The sequence below is a fragment of the Aethalodelphis obliquidens genome, unplaced genomic scaffold, assembly GCF_003676395.1.
Source record: "Aethalodelphis obliquidens isolate GAN/ISIS:26980383/991018 unplaced genomic scaffold, ASM367639v1 scaffold24, whole genome shotgun sequence".
In the NCBI taxonomy this organism is placed as follows: domain Eukaryota; kingdom Metazoa; phylum Chordata; class Mammalia; order Artiodactyla; family Delphinidae; genus Aethalodelphis; species Aethalodelphis obliquidens.
This window is the reverse complement of record NW_020837968.1, coordinates 11,888,541-11,904,140: the sequence shown is the minus strand read 5'-3', so window position 1 is coordinate 11,904,140 and position 15,600 is coordinate 11,888,541. Positions and strand designations below refer to the sequence as shown.

The following is a 15,600-nucleotide window of genomic DNA, read 5'->3' as shown; positions in this document are numbered from 1 at the left end:
GCAAGTTGCCTGACCTGTAAAAGATTTTAATTATAGGGAAATTGGAAAGAATGAACAGCTTAATATATACAAAACTTTACATGGAGGCTGAAAACAGTAAGTGTTCAATAAATAATGGGGGTGCTAAAGTAGAAGGAGCTTATTGTTGTAGCTCTCATTATCATCATCATCATCATTACCACCATCATCATCACCATCATCATCATCATCACTACCACCACCACCACCATTACCATCACCATCATCATCATCACCACCACCATTACCATTATCATCATCATCACCACCATCACCATCATCATTACCACCACCACCACCACGATTACCATCACCACCATCATTGTCATCATCACCACCATCATCACCACCACCACCACCACGATTACCATTATCATCATCACCACCACCATCACCATCATCATCATCACCACCACCACCACCATTACCATCATCACCATCACCATCATCACCATCATAATCATCATCATCATCATCATCATCATCACCATCACCATCACCATCATCATCACCACCATCATCATCATCATCACCACCATCATCATCATCACCACCACCATCATCATCACCATCATCATTACTTTTAATGTTATTTTGATCAACATAAAAAATGAAAATTTTAAACTCTCACAGGACAACTAAGATTGTGATGTATCTTTAGTGTAACCTGATGAATTGTTTAATCCCTCATCAAAACTTTCTGAAATAAAAGTAAAGGAATAAAAAACTTTGTAAACTCACAAGAAAGAGGACAAAAGAGAAGAAATAGAAGATGAAAATGCTAACATTTTGGCAGGTGGAGAGCAGAGAGAAAATTTAAAAACTGAAATCTAAGTCCCAGAAGAGGGAGAGGCCAAAGAGAAATGAAGCCATTAGTCCTGCAGAATCCTGGAAGAGTCTAGAAGTTACTGCAGTGGGTGAGAGTGAAGAATAAGGCTGAAGACAGGTGAAAAACCTATGCCATGAATAATTAAATACCCAGGTTCCTCTCTCAGTCCATGTATCCAAAAAAAATAGTGTATTCTCAGAAAACTTTATACCGGAGAGCTCTGGTCTCAGGGAAAGCAGGAACCATGGAAGGCCAGAGTGAGGCACCAAATGGAATATATGAATTTCAATTCAAAGACTACTCATTGAAATCTTCCCTTGCTCATCTCGAAGTAACCTGGGAGCTGGACTAACAGATTTCAGAAGAGTAATTGTATCATCTCAAAAGATACTGAGAGCGCCCAGAGAAACAACTTCAAATATCAATATTTGGAGATCTCTTAACTAAAAGGTCGTATCACAGTGCAACAAAGTCTATCAGTCAAAAAGCCACTCTCACACACAAATAAACTTTTTAAACCGATTTTTAGAGTCTCCTTTTTAATATGAATTTAAGAATAGATTACCAACTGGGGAAACTACCAACATGAAAGAAAGACATATATCTAAACATAAAAGATAACCTAGAGGAAACATATAGGAAACAGGAGCAAACGTCAGAAAATTCTAATTAATATAATCAATGGAGACATGGTGTCAAAGAAATTAGAGCTAGATCCTGATTTAAATACAAGAAACATTTAGAGGGAAACAGCAAGCTCTGGGAAATAAATATATACAGCTAAATTAAATATTCTGCCAAGAAAAATATTTTGAAATTCAGACTTCGAAACAATAAAGTTGAGATTCAACAAATTTATTGAGCATATACCGATATTTTCCCATATATTATCTCATTTAATTAAGACAAAGAAGGGGCCTTTTCAAAAATCTCGGTTAAATTGGAAAAAAAATTGCCATTATATTCATAAATTTGTTTAAAAAATAATAAGCTTAGGAAATGTGGTGTTATTTCATCAATTTTCACACCTCTCTACAATTTCTTTTCTTTTAATGTTTATTAAGGAACTCCTTTTAACTATTTTTCCTATGAAAATATTCTCTAAGCCTATTTAAGATAAAAAATAAACAGAACACAGAGCTTTGAATTATACAAAATTACACAGGCATGTATTATATATGCTCTTGAGAAAAGAGCTCTCATTTAAGACAGATTATGGTCCTTCCAGTGCTAATTTGCACATGGGATAGACATCACACATACAAAAAATTAATGTGGCCCCAATGTCCCTGAGTATACAGAGGAGGTGCTGTAAGCTGGCTGCTGTACTTAAACTTTTTATCACTTCTGAATTGCATTTTAATAGTACATTTTTCTTTTGTGTCTGAACAAAATTTGCTTTCTCAAGGGACTGGATGGCTGAGAAGACAAGGCCGCAAGACTAGGTATTTCCCTGCACATAAATTAATATTAATTTCATTGAGCCATAATGTTTCATTAAGGTAACATGTAATGCATATTCTTAAGTGCACACATGTATGTGTATATATGTATATACATTGAAAAATATTTAGATGTTTTATAAATAATATTTTAAAATTTGTCTTCAAATTCAGAAGAAATTATTTAATTCTCAAATAGAATTTGCTCTATAAAAGTATAAACAGCTATAAAAACCCTAGAAATCAATTGAGTTTACAATCAAAAGTTTATATAATGGTCAATTTTACTTTTAAAATGATATCTTTACCAGTTTTAAATATATATTCAGATATGCTTTATGCTTGCAGTGCATACTTTTCAATTAACTGAACATCACATTGAAGAAGAAGATGATATGGGTTTGCCTGTTAATTTTTAAAATCTCATCAGAGATACAGGTCTGGCAGAAATTCTTAAATTCAATGTGGAGATACAGTGATATATACAAACAAGTCAGTACTTGAATGTCTGCAGAGTTAGAGAAGAATTGGTAGGGGTCTCAGGAAGCAAAAATTAAAATTAACCAATTAGCTTCAGGGAAAATAAGTCCACTGCAAATATAAAGTCTTTATTCTTTGAGTATTAATATACTTAATATTATTTTCCAAATAAGAAGACTAACAAATTACACTTATCTTTGTTTTCTTTATTAACTTTCATCCCCCCCCTCCTTTTTGTTTATAGTCCTACTACTATCACTCATAATTCTAGGTTTTCCTCCAACCTATTTATTTCACTGCCAGATACTTCAAATCTCCAATTACGGAACCCTATTACCTATTGATTCAGACCTATATTCTTCAGCCCAGCAGTCAGGCTTCTTAGAATACACTGGGTCTCTTCAATCTCCTACCACTCCTTACCTGACGTCTTTTGATGTCATTCTCCTTCCTCCCTCCCTCCCTCCTTCCCTTCCTTCATTCTTTCTCTGTTTCCTTCATTCCTGTCTTTCTATCCCAGCTCTGCCTTTGTCCATCTTCCTCTTCCTGAAATACTGATCCAAGTACTACTTATCTTTCAAAATCTGGCTTAACACCCAGCTTCCTAATCGTCCTACTCCAACCCACACTAATTTCTCTACTCTCTTAATATTTATTCATTAAACAAACATTAAATGAAATGCTTTTATATACTAAACACTTTGAAAAACACTGGGATTTAATGCTGGAAGATGCAGTATACCTAAGAGGAATTCACCTTATAACAGGGGGTGGAGAATGAGACAACACAGTAGAATGTGTTGGTTTTGTGATAAATACATGCACAAGAGGCAATTAGGACACAGAGGAAGGTTTATTTATATACGCATATAAGCTTGTAACATGCACATGTATATGCATGTGAGGCTGGTTATTGGCAGGGAGTTGGGGGGCGGGGCATGGAAAAGCTGTCTTCCCAGACCATGTATGTCAGAGCTGCGTACTAGACATGTAGAGTTAGTCAAGTTAAGAAGCTGTTGAAGACTATTTTAGACAGAAGAAACAACATACACAAAGATATGGAGGTGAGTTAGAGCATAAAAAGGGATGCTGAAGAAACGGAAAGGGGTTCAACATAACTAGAAAATTGAGTTCTTTATGAAGGAAGCAAAGGAGATCGTGAACAGCTTTAGAGTGAAGATGAGATTGCCCATGGAAACTATGCATAGAAATATATTACCGATCTTCATAAATTGCTAAATATTTTTCTCCATATATATTATATATTGATTGCCCAATAGGGTAGTTATCCAAGCCACGACGAATTCTGACTTAGGTAAATCATTTCAAACTGGACATGGAGATAAGGATTCACAGATATCGAGATACATAGCTATGGAACAAGTCTCAAATACCTGTTCAGGTTTCAAACATGTCCTAGAACAGCCCTCTCTCTGTTAAAGGGCTTCTAGTGAAATATATGTATTAAGCACAAAGCAGGACAAAGGGTACCTTATTACAAGTTAGGAGTTTTACTCCAGATCACAATAAATTCTCCAATGAGTTATGCAAAGCATGCAAGTAAGTCTTTTTGCCTAGGCTAGAGGCAGGAAAAAGAGCAAACTGGAGTGAGTTTGTCCCCAAATTTAAAACAGAGTGTGTAATCCACCCCTTTCAAATGTGGGGACTGCTCTCCGTTTTGCCCTGAGTCTTAACAGCCAGCAAAAATCAAAGGTGTGATAAGAGACAGATGTTCCTCCGGGGAGAAGAGCCTTCCTCTTTAACCACTGGCCAAAAAAGGAAAAGGTGGGACAGCTAAGGATTCTCCCCACTGAGAGCAACTCCAGGCCAGCACCTGACTACTAGTCTGAGGAGAGGTCAAGAGAAACTCTGGAGCGAGGTAGACCTCATGGAATGTGGCCCTGCATAGGATGGGTCCCCCCCAAGGAGTAGCATGCTCCCTCCTTGAGCTGAAGAGGGAGTGGACGGGGGAGAAGAAGAGAGCAGGGGAACCCAAGGGAGATGTCAGCTTCCCCTAGAGGCAGCTCCTTATGATAAGGAAATGGATACTCAGCTCTGGGCCTGTATCAGATAAGCAAATAGTAGGTATATAATAATCACTAGGGGACTTAATTCATAGTTAATTCAATCCACCACATATGTCTTAAATAACTATGCTCAGTAACATTGTGTTTAGACACTGCAGGTATAAAAAAGATGAATAAGCAGAAGCCTCACCCTAAGACCCTTAAAATCTAATGAGGGAAAAAGACAACTATGCCAATATAAAGCAGGGGGTGTAGCAGGGTGGGGAAGCAAAGCTTTCTGATAAAGAAAAAACAAAAGAGTATGGGAACAGAAAGCACTGGGGACAATATCTAACCTGAGTTTTAACAAATGGGTCAGACTTCATTAGGCCGAAATGAAAATTGAGAAGGAAGATGTAAAAGTAGGGGACTGGTATGAGTACAGGCTGAGAGGTAAAAGCTTGGAACCCACATGTGGGGTGTTAGAAGTATGGAGCTCATTGGCCTTGAAAATGGGAAGAATGCTCTTCATAGGGTGCTTATACTGACTCTTACCAGAACAGGTAAAGAAGCTTCAGCAGTCTTAGCTTTCTTAACATCTCTGTGGAATATTATCCTCAGTTACTTTATCCTTTCCTCACAGATACTATTGCCAAACTGTAACATCACTGGGGCTCTGTGTGGCCCCCTCCCTGAGGGTGGACTTGATCATAACATGACGAAGGCTAATAAACACTGGGGATGGAGGAAGGAGAGCTCATTACCACATTCCTCTCTCTAAAACTCTGTTGCTAAATTGGACGCCTTGTGATCCTTTGATACCAAACATGTCTGACATTTTCCATCTTTTTATTGGAAGAGGTTTCTTTTCTTACTTATGAACTCGAAAATAAATACAGGATTCTTCAACACATTCACTCTTTCCGTTTGGGGAAAAAAGAAACAAAAATAAATACTTGTCCATCATCTCAGACTGCATATAAAATGATTTCGTCTTCAAGTTTGGAAACCTCCTACACTTCATGGACAATAAAATGTAATGAGATGATAGCAGAACAAATAAAGTCATATGAATTTTACCGTCTTCGTATTTGAGTAATTGAATTTCATATGTTCAAATTGTAGTTTACTTCTACCTTAAGAGTGACTCGAAGATGCTCTTGTTTCTTTCTTTCTTTTTTTTCTTATTTATTTATTTATTTTTGGCTGCGTTGGGTCTTCATTGCTGCGCGTGGGCTTTCTCTTGTTGTGGAGCACGGGCTCAGTAGTTGTGGCGCACAGGCTTAGTTGCTCCGCAGCATGTGGGATCTTCCCGGACCAGGGCTCGAACCTGTGTCCCCTGCATTGGCAGGCGGACTCCCAACCACTACGCCACCAGGGAAGTCCCAGAAGATGCTATTGTTTCTTAACTACTGAGGTAATAAATGACCAAAGAATCTCTCTGAAAAATCAATTATCTGTTTTATTGTATATGCTACATAGAATGCGAAACATGCCAATTATTTTTTGTTGTTCTTACAGCAGAACTGTAGAACATGCTGAAGAAATCACAAGTTGCATTAATAAAGATCTTGGGCTATGAACAACCTGTCTCGTTCCAATCATTAACAACACTGGGAGGGCAGACATGCCTAAACGGGATACAGGAGTCGGTACTGGGATTCACTCCAGGATCTCTGCTGAAAAGCTCTACCTAAAATACTTGCGGGCTTCGCTGGTGGCACAGTGGTTAAGAATCCGCCCGCCAATGTGGGGGACACAGGTTTGAGTCCTGGTCCGGGAAGATCCCACATGCCGTGGAGCAACTAAGTCCGCGAGCCACAACTACTGAAGCCCATGTGCCTAGAGCCCGTGCTCCGCAACCAAAGAAGCCACCACAATGAGAAGCCCGCGCACCTCAACAAAGAGTAGCCCCTGCTCGCCTCAACTAGAGAAAGCCCCGCAGCAACGAACACCCAATGCAGCCAAAAATAAAAATAAATAAATTTATTAAAAAATAAAATAAAATAAAATACTTGCAAAAGGAGCAGCAAGGATTAAGAGCTTTGTAATGCTCAAAATAGAGCAGTTATTTAAATGGGGTATAAAAAAGGAGACTAGGAGGGGAAAAAAATCCACTATGGGCTAATTAAGGGAAAGCAATTCTCTTAATTCCAGAGGCAATTCCCTCTGCTCTACAAAACTTAATTCGACAAGCAAGGACACCTAGGTATAGAAGTTTGAAAAGAGTTGATGAAAGAATCAGAAGAGAAAATATGAACAAAGGAAGTTGATTTAATCTACTAATCAACAAACAAAAAATTTTCATGTTATCATAAAAGTACACCTGCTCAAAAATTACATATTTTATTAGATTCTAATATTTTAATCATTATTATAATATAGAAAATAGTAAATTTAATGTTTTGAGGGCTGAATTAAAACCAGTTCATTTCTAGTCTCATTGTCAGATGACTTAGTTCTCATTAACCAGTTGTAGCATTTCTTTTAAGACAAAACATTTTGAAAAACCACACAACTGGAAATATACAAATTTTTTGTGTTAATTATATTTGAAATAGGATGAGATATATTTTAAACTTGTAGCATAATTCATAATGAATACTGACTTAATATAATGAATTAATAATAAATATATACACAGTTCATGATATATATAAGTGAAACCATTGTGCTGGACAGTGCAATATGTCAATTATACCTCAATAAAACTGGAAAAAATAAATATTAAATAATTTTAGCCCTTCTAAAAAAAATCAGGTCAACTGTCCAATTCATTAAAACGGGCCATAAAATGTTGAATTTTTTTTCCTTTTTAATACAGAATAATATGTTTTAGAATAAACTTAGTAAATAAAAAGTCTCTTTTTATTACCTTCAATATGAGAAATAAAAGGTGTTTTTGCTATATGTATTAACAATCCAAATTTCCAGATAAATCTAATATACAGCTCATTAATACCAATAGAGGGATTTCAAAACATACTCATCTATCAAGATGTTTTATTTGAGTAGAATTTTGGTTGAAGAGATGTTCATAAAATGACAACAAGTTGAAATAGGAATTAGACTTCATTTATGGATGAAAACAGGTTTCATTGAGATTTTCATATAAACATTGCTATAACTATTCAGTACATAAAGTATTTCATTCTTAGAGTAGAATTCACAGCAGAAGTTTAAAAGTCATAAACTTTTTAAGCAGCAGTATCAATAACACAAACCTCTCCCCTAGGGTGGTGATATAAATTTCGTATTTAAATATAAAGAATACCTATGGCAACATAATATTTAAATATTAAGAATGCAAATGACAAGACTATCTGTTCAGCTAGACAGTGAGCTTATATTACAAGCTTCTAAATTTAAATGGAAAGACATATTTTGCCCTCCTTACATTTTTTTTAGCTTAAGAGGACTAGTATTCCCTGGATATGTTATTATTATTATTAACAATCTCCAGGCACACTGATTCAGTAATTTCATTACAGCTGTGCAACAACTTTCCGATACATATCAGAGTTGACCTTACTTTCCTCTAGTTGATTGTGGAAAACTCACCAAAAAAAAATTTCTGCTGAAAGATACTGAATTTAAATGCCCCAGCTAAGTTGCATTCATTCAGGTTCTTCTTTTAGCAGTCCATTTACAACTTTAAATGTTTTAAGCTCAGGTATGTTAAGGACTTGTGTAATTGACATAAAGAACAAAATTAAGGAGAAAAATAAGGCTGTGGGAAACACTTGCACAAATTATTCTTAAGCAGAATGAAATAAGCTGAAACTAAAAAAAAAAAAAATTGCTAAGAAAAATCAAATGTAGAGCAGCATATTCCAAACCATGGTCTGTGGATAAGGGGATTCCATGGCCAATCATGCCATTAGCTCTACGATGCCTGGAAACCTTTGCAATGTTGTTCATTGCTTTGTCCTTAGTACCTAATACAGTGCCTGGCACATATTAGGCTGTAATATTTGTTGAATAAATGAGCTTGCAAAATGCTATATATTATATGTCCCCTTTTTGAAGGTCACACTAAATAAAAATATATTTAAGACGGAGAAGCCCTGTAAATGCCAAAAAAAAAAAGTTTAAACGTTTCAAATATAATTTTTCCCAAGTTTATTTGACAGAAACTCATTAACATCTTCCAGACTAGAGTTCAAGAGACACAGTTTGGAAAATGCTGTTCTAAGAAAAAGAAAAGAGGAAGTAAAGGCTGCCCTATTACGCGAACTGTTAGTGCGGTGTTAATAAAGATCAAAGATGGCACAAAGCAAGAGAGAGGCCTGGACATATATACGCTAACAAACGTAAGGTAATAGCTAGTGGGAAGCAGCCGCATGGCACAGGGATATTGGCTCGGTGCTTTGTGACCGCCTGGAGGGGTGGGATAGGGAGGGTGGGAGGGAGGGAGACGCAAGAGGGAAGAGGTATGGGGACATATGTATATGTATAACTGATTCACTTTGTTATAAAGCAGAAACTAACACACCACTGTAAAGTAACTATACTCCAATAAAGATGTTTAAAAAAAAAAGATCAAAGAGAAATCACACTTGAATTCATTTCCTCTTGCTTGATTTCTCTTGCAACGAGAATGATTTTGGTGATCAGATAGATTAAAACAAAACAAACAAAACTAGTTCAAGCTCAAGCTCAATATGTAAAAAGAGCTGTTGACCGCTTACTGCTTGCCAAGTATGGTGCTAAGCGTACTGCTTAAATCCTGGGCTCTTCCTCGAGGAGCTTATCATCTGGAACAAGGGTCTCCAATGTCTGCGTCTGGAAAGACCAGGCAGGTAACACATATTAAGTCAGATGTAAAAACTAAGAATGCAAGCTTTAATCAGTTTGTTGCCATAGGAGACTGGAGGCCTGCTGTTTCCAGATCTCTTAATGCTTAATATAAGCCAGAAAATCTGGATTTTTAAAAGATATAATTACCTTTTCTAATGTTTTAATCAATTTTTAATTTTTCAATCAATTTAATTTTTAGAAAACTAAGGGGTCCAAATATAACATACATGGAAGCTGTATGCAACTCAGAAGCCACTAGTTTGTAATCTCTGGTTTAGAATTTATAAATGAGCGCCTACCCAATGATTTCAAGGTCTCTATAAGATATACTGTATCTCAAATTAGATCTTTGGATGAGATCACCAAATCATCATTAGTTATTCTTAAGACCTTATGAATGTACCAAATATATACCAAAATTAGTCTAAAAGCAGAAGAATATAGATTCTATAACATATAGGTGGCTTAATCTGATGTTAATTTCAGCAAGATTCTAAAATGGAATATTAAAATAAAATTAAATTCTAGAAAAGTGGGCCAATATATGTGTGTATATGATACTGGTACTATTTTATTTTAATATGTCTATATTTTGATATTTTAAATTTTAAAATTAAATATACATTTAAAAATATAAATTAAAATATTTTATATATAAATAAATACATATAAAGAAAAATATATCATCACCACAGGTAAAGTAAAATTTTAAACATCGTATATCTGAAGTTTGGCAAAGAATTTGACAAGCTCTCTTATGATATCCTCAAGAATGTGGTAGAAATAAGAGCTAGGTGATAAAGGAGAAAGCAAAAGCTATGGATGAATGACTTCCCAACAGCCAAATCTGATGCATTCTTTTCAGTCCTCATTCAACTTGAACGCTGCATCAAGCAGAGTCCAGTCCTTGTAGCGAATTCTCTTCTCCCTTGATTTGCAAAATACCTCCTGGTACTCTTCCTTGCTTTCTCAGTTTCCTGACTGACTCATCATTTTCTGCTGATACCTTGAATTAATGACTCTTATCTTAACCAGAACTGGGCATTAGAATCACTTAGGCATATATGTCAAACCCATATGCCTACTGAGTCAAAATATGTGTGGTTGAGACTAAGGAGTGCATATGTATATAATTTTAAACCTCAAGGTGATATAGATAAGCGACCTAATTAAGAACCACTGCCCTGACATTAAAGCAACTCCCGGGAATCTGTGCTTAATCTTTTCTCTCTCTAGTTTCTCCCTGGAGATCTTTCCCCCCACCAAGCTTTTAACTAACACCTCTGATGATTTCTAAATTTTTATCTCTATATACAGTGTTATTCTTTAACTCAAGACCAGTATTTTCAAATGCTCACTAGGAATATCTACCTGGATATACAATAGGTACCTCAAATAGAGCTGCCCCCAAATTAAACTCATATCCCAAACCTCCACCCTATCAAGACAACAGTTCTTCTTACATTTTTTTTATTAAGTAAGGACATCACTATCTGACCAGTCACCTCACTCCGAAGCTATCAAGGCACTAGAGGAACCCCTGCCTCTGCACTTCTCAATCGGAGGAAATCCTTGCTCGCTCCTGGCTATACTTTCATAAGACACTGTATTTGATATAATGTGACATACCGTCCCCTGACCACAGTTGTGATCCATTCATATGTTAACAGCACATGTCCATTAACTTAACACATATTTGTTAAGTATCAATTGTGTTTCAAGCCTACAGCTTGTGTGGGCCAGTTTGATAATATAAATTGAGCAGAACAGATTCTCCTGAACTGAAAAGCAGAATTAGCTGTGGGTTCTAGAGCTGGAAGGTTACACTGAATCAGGCCTGGGGTGGCCAGGATAACTAAGGGCAGGCTGAAGGTTTATGGGCAAGAAACTGTGAGGCAGTAGATAAAGCCAGTCAGTAGAAAGAAAACAGGAAGCAGAAATACAGAGAAAAGTGGAGGTGCCACTAGAGGGAGAAAACCAGGCCTTTCCAGCCCTCAAGAGTCACCTTAGTGCGGTTTTTCTTTGGTTCCTTAGATTTCTATAAGGTTCTTCAATGGATCTTTCAAACACACCCTTTACTTGAGTTACCGTGAATGGATCTTTGTTCTTAGCAATGAAGAAAGCCCTAAGATAGTGATCCTAAATGCATCTATGCCCCTGACCACCCATCCACACCATACCATGTTGGCCCCTATTTCTGGTTTAGGGTTTATAGGATTCTACCTATAAAGCAGTTTGTCAACCTTTCTCTTTCCTTCCACCACCACTATCCTTGTTCTATTACGAGTCCTCTTTATCTCCGAACTGGACTATGGCAGCAGTACCTTAACTGCTGTGACTCCCATGTCTTTACCATGGACATAGCTAGTAGAGTGATATTTCTAAGATAACTGACCCTTTCACTCCAGTGATTAAAACTCAGTGATGGTTCTACACCATGTTTTATATGGTAGAGTCCAAACACTTTATCATGGTACACATGGCCCTTTATACTCTTGGGTCCACCTATACTTTCCCTCTCATCTCTGCTACTTTGCATGAGGTACCAAAGCTCTGAACTAAGCTTCGCTAGATACCTCAGAAGGCAAACTGAAACCCACGTGAGCTATGCACTCGTTGACAAAGAGGTGGCTTTGTCCAGGCAACATCCTTGGTGTCACCCTCCTTGCTTCGCCTGGCAAACTTCTGTTCAGCCTTCAAGTCTCTTCTGACCCCCAACATACTTTTGAACTCTAAATTGAAACAGCGAAGACTGGGATGTATAAATGCCATACCAATAGAAGAATGTGAGTACGGCACAGAATGAGCATCTTTCTTTTACAAAGGAAATTCCACAGGCCTCGTAAATGGACCAAAAGTTAATTGGCAAAACTTTACTTAGAATATGTTAGCCATTGTATTAGGAAGAATTATTAGAAAATGATAAAAGTCTAACTAAAAAGACTAACAGTGTGTTTTTATGATTGTCTGATTGCATACACCAAAAGTGTGAGTAATATTTTCACAAAATCAGTAAAAGTATTCCAAGTTATCACCATTATGTCGATGTTATAAGTCTTAAACTTCTTCAGACTTAGATGTCTATGAGAACAGAATTCTAGGATTCTGTTATTTAAAAAGCCATCTTTTTCAAGGAAACAGTGGACAAAAAGAGAGCACAGTTCTCACTGTAGAGCCAAAGTAATAAAGGGCTTTTTTGTAGACAAATTCTAGAAATTCTTAATTACACACAGGCTTATTATCTGTATCCCTAGTGTTATAAAGTACCAGAACTTCATTAGAAAAATTAAGCTGGAAAAATGAAGGCAGTACTTTGTAAATTTCCACTGGAAATTAGCTGGGAGAGACAGAGGAATACTGGATCAAAAGAGGGTAATCACGCTTAACTGTGCCCTAGAGCACCCGCATGTATAATACGATTTGCACAGCAACTACCTCTCCTATTACTGCTTGTTTGGAGTATTCTGTGTTAATGGGGTTAGCTAATTTAGTATTTTAACTTAAAAAGGCTCTGCTGATTAATAAATGTTGCACACTGTGCTAGTAATTAAAATAAATGGAAGAGTTACAAATAAAAGTTGAATTGTTAGGAAAACATTATCTGAAAATGTATGATAATCCCTACTTATCATAATACAATAACGGTTCAGAAAATATGCAAATTGTAAAGGTCTAAAGTGTTACAAAATCACACGAGTCCAAAAAGTTTTGAGATGTGTTAAATTTCCTTACCACTGTCCTTAGTGATAAATAATACAACCAGATCTCATCTACATATACCACGGTTTTTAAATGTCCTTTTAAAAAACAGTTTAGTTCAACTACTGTTCACCTACTCTTAATAATGAAGGTGACAAAATACGCCACCCCAAAATAGGCCACTTTGGCCAAGGATTATTTTGAGCTAAAGGCACTTATAAACAACAGGTAGAAGAAAAGCGATCTTAGTTCCCCTTTTTTCCCCTAAAATCAGGAGATAACACTCCCATGTGAAAGATGCCTTTCCTATACCAGGAAGAAAGAAACATTCCTATCACCAGAGATGGGAAGTCACAGCATAGAGAATTCTGTACCAACAGACCTTGTTAAATAATTTTTATCTTCCTTTGGACTCCACATATATTTTTGTTATTTTCCACAATTGTTTCTCTTTGCTCAACCCAATATATAAGCACTTAGGGTTTGCCACTTGTTTTCATTTCTTTATGAGGACTATTGTGTGTTGCAAAACTTATATTAAATAAATCTGTATGCTTTTAATCTGTCTTATGCCAATTTAATTCTCAGTCCCAGCTGAAGTCCCTAAGTGGGGAGAAGTAAAGTTTTGCCTCTTCTACAAAAACTATTAGAAAATTAATACCTTTTATTTTTCAAAAAGATGTAGGGATGGCTATTGCGCTGTCTGTACTCAGGTTCTTATGAAAGGCTGTACAAGTTTCAAATATAATATCCTTACAATATGATTAAATTGTGAACTTAATTTCATAGGAAAGTTCAAGCCCTGGTTGTATTTTTTTTAATACTCTAAATGTCCACACCCTAAACCTGCAGAAGAATTTTGAATCCTTAGGGATCTAAGGATATCCCTCAACTCTGGCTCAGGTTTATAATTAATCTAAACACCAAAGTCTGATCTAGCAAGCCAGCTCCTTGATTTGAAGGACACTTGTATTAGTTTTCTATTTCTACTGTAACAAGTCATCACAGACTTAGTGGCTTCAGGAATATGAATTTATTACCTTAGAGTTCTGAAGGTCAGAAGTCTGAAATGGGTCTCACTAGGCTAAAATCAAGGCACTGGGAGGGCTGCATCCCTTCTGGAGGCTCTAGGGGAGAATCCATTTCTTTACCTTTACCTTTTCCAGCTTCTAGAGGCTGCCAGCATTTCTTGGTTGTGGCCTTTCCTCCATCTTCAAAACTAGCAAAGATGAGTTTTCCTTCTCACATTGCATCGCTCTGACCTTTTATGTAGTCAAATCTCTTTCTGCATCCCTCTTCCACTTTTAAGGACCCTTGTGATTCCATTGGGCCCGTCCGGAATCCAGGATAATCTCCCCATCTTTAAATCCTTAATCATATCTGCAAAGTTCTCTTTATCATACAAGGTGACATATGCACTGTTTCCTGGGATTAGGATGTGTCTTCTCTGCGGGGCTATTATTCTGCCTACCAGTGCAGAGATTAGCACCGACTTCCACTGCAATGTCTTAAACCACTCCATTTTGGATACGGTTACAGCCTGCATAATTACAGTCTCCTGTATTAAGCCAGGATGTTTACAATTAATAGACGGTATTAACATATAGGACCTTAGCCCCTCTCATAAGACTTTGGTGAAGCCAATATCAGCCTATATCACCGGATTTATGATCACTTCACTCCACCTCTGCCATCTTAGTGGGTAAATTAAACATTTGCTCTGATAGCTCTGGTGCCATGGCCTTCTGTTTCTTCCATCTCTTAATGATAATGACTTCTTTCCCCACTTCGTCTAGGCAACTTGCATGGTCCCATTTTACATCTGAAAATAATTCTTAATATGTTCTCTGAAAAACCCTAAAACAAATATGTGCTGCTCTTTCCATTTTTTTAAATGTAAAGAAACAATCCTTTGTTATTTTTTTAAGTGGATTTGAGCAGAATGAGTAAACCAAGGGAGGTAGGAAACTCCTTAATGGAAGCAGAAGAGGGCATGGACATAAAGAGAAATGATAACAGCCCAGGAGCTCTAGACGCAGAGTTTCTTAGGGAACCTGGCAGCCTATTCGCTGGAGAAATAAGCCTGGATCAGATCCTGAAGGGCCTTGAGTCTTACAATAAAGAATTAAGATTTATCCTGCAGTTGATAAAAAGTCATGAAAAAGCATTTGGGCTGAATAACTGCTTGCTGAAATTTCTCTAGTGTGGTCATGGTAAATGCACTGAATGGGCAGACTGGATGGGATTTACAGCAATTAAAAGAAGAAATTATAAGTCCTAAACTAAATCAATAGTAGTAAGGGAAGGGGGTGGCTGAATTTGAGAG

At 36.7% G+C, this 15,600-nt stretch overlaps 1 protein-coding gene across 2 annotated transcripts in view; it reads right to left on the bottom strand.

Moving 5' to 3' along the window:
• Window positions 1–15,600, bottom strand: part of SPATA17 (spermatogenesis associated 17) — a 191,708-nt gene that overhangs the window by 52,167 nt on the left and 123,941 nt on the right. The gene's annotated exons all lie outside the window — the stretch shown is intronic.